The sequence below is a fragment of the Taudactylus pleione genome, unplaced genomic scaffold (assembly GCF_031769625.1).
Source record: "Taudactylus pleione unplaced genomic scaffold, aTauple2 ptg000134l, whole genome shotgun sequence".
Classification (NCBI taxonomy): Eukaryota; Metazoa; Chordata; class Amphibia; order Anura; family Myobatrachidae; genus Taudactylus; species Taudactylus pleione.
This window is the reverse complement of record NW_028284536.1, coordinates 6335391-6337067: the sequence shown is the minus strand read 5'-3', so window position 1 is coordinate 6337067 and position 1677 is coordinate 6335391. Positions and strand designations below refer to the sequence as shown.

General features: G+C 34.5%; 1 non-coding gene across 1 annotated transcript; it reads left to right on the top strand.

The window, feature by feature from the left end:
* The first annotated feature begins 1099 nt into the window (after nucleotides 1-1099).
* On the top strand, nucleotides 1100-1173 carry TRNAN-GUU (transfer RNA asparagine (anticodon GUU)). The gene has a single exon. It is a non-coding gene; the product is annotated as a tRNA-Asn (tRNA).
* The last annotated feature ends 504 nt before the right edge of the window (nucleotides 1174-1677 follow it).

Sequence of the window (1677 nt, the reverse complement as noted above, 5' to 3'; positions counted from 1 at the left end):
GCTTAGAACTCAAGAAGGGTTGATTCATGACAAGAACATGGGAATGTGTTCCTTTTAATTAACGAAAAATCCTAAAATAACTGTCCAGATTAGAGACTCTATAAACTTTGGCAAGGAAACTTTCCAGATCAATGTTTCTTAGCTGTTGTTTGTTTATGTCTCATATAGGGTCTCTGTGGCACAATTGGTTAGCACGTTCGGCTATTAATTGGAATATTGGTGGATCAATACCATCCAGGGACGAGAATCTTCTATTAGTCAAATTTTGGGGATTTTTAGGTAGAGAAGTCAACATGTCAAACTACCTATTTTATGGTAGGGTTCAAGACTTTCTCTGAAACAATTATCTCTAAAGTGAGTTTAATTTGATTTAAGCCAATTTATTCAACATTTAGAAAATACCTGAAGGTTAATGTTGTTCCTGGTGATATCTTATCAGCAGAATGCAACCTAGCAGCATTTTTAAGTGAAAGCCTGTGTTATGTTAAAACCAGGTGTTATCTTATCAGTACAAAGGTAAGGAATTAAGAAAAACTTTTTGAAGTTTGAAGATTTTTCTTACAAAATCATTGTCTTATTGCATCACCAAAGTGTAAGCTGGAAAGATGATTTTGATAAATTACTTTTTAGAACACCTTATTTGCTCTTCTGGAGTCAATGTAGTTTGTTTTTCTCAATAACCATAGAAGAAATAGGGTAAAGTAAAGACATTAAGTGGATTTTTTGCTACAGCACTTCTGTCAAAATATGATTAAAATGAGTTAAGATGATAATGGATTTTCTTCTATAAGCAAAGACCAAAAAAGTCAAAATAGCAATCCCAAATTTAGATTTGATAAATGAAAATAGCACAGGACGGTTTCGATCCATCGACCTCTGGCTTATGGGCCCAGCACGCTACCGCTGCGCCACTCTGCTGCTTATGGAAGTGCTTAGAACTCAAGACGGGTTGATTCTTCTCAAGAACATGGCAATGTGTTCCTTTTAATTAACGAAAAATCCTAAAATAACTGTCCAGATTAGAGACTTTATAAACTTTGGCAAGGAAACTTTCCAGATCAATCTTTCTTAGGTGTTGTTTGTTTATGTATCACATAGGGTCTCTGTGGCGCAATTGGTTAGCGCGTTCGGCTGTTAACTGGAAGGTTGGTGGTTCAATCCCACCCAGGGACGAGAATCTTCTATTAGTCAAATTTTGGGGAATTTTAGGTAGAGAAGTCAACATGTCAAACTACCTATTTTATGGTTGGGTTCAAGACTTTATCTGAAACAATTAACTCTAAAGTGAGTTTAATTTGATTTAAGCCAATTTATTCAACAATTAGAAAATACCTGAAGGTTAATGTTGTTCCTGGTGATATCTAATCAGCAGAATGCAACCTAGCAGCATTTTTAAGTGAAAGCCTGTGTTATGTTAAAACCAGGTGTTATCTTATCAGTACAAAGGTAAGGAATTAAGAAAAACTTTTTGAAGTTTGAAGATTTTTCTTACAAAATCATTGTCATATTGCATCACCAAAGTGTAAGCTGGAAAGATGATTTTGATAAATTACTTGTTAGAACACCTGATTTGCTCTTCTGGAGTCAATGTAGTTTGTTTTTCTCAATAACCATAGAAGTAATAGGGTAAAGTAAAGACATTAAGTGGATTTTTTGCTACAGCACTTCTGTCAAAAT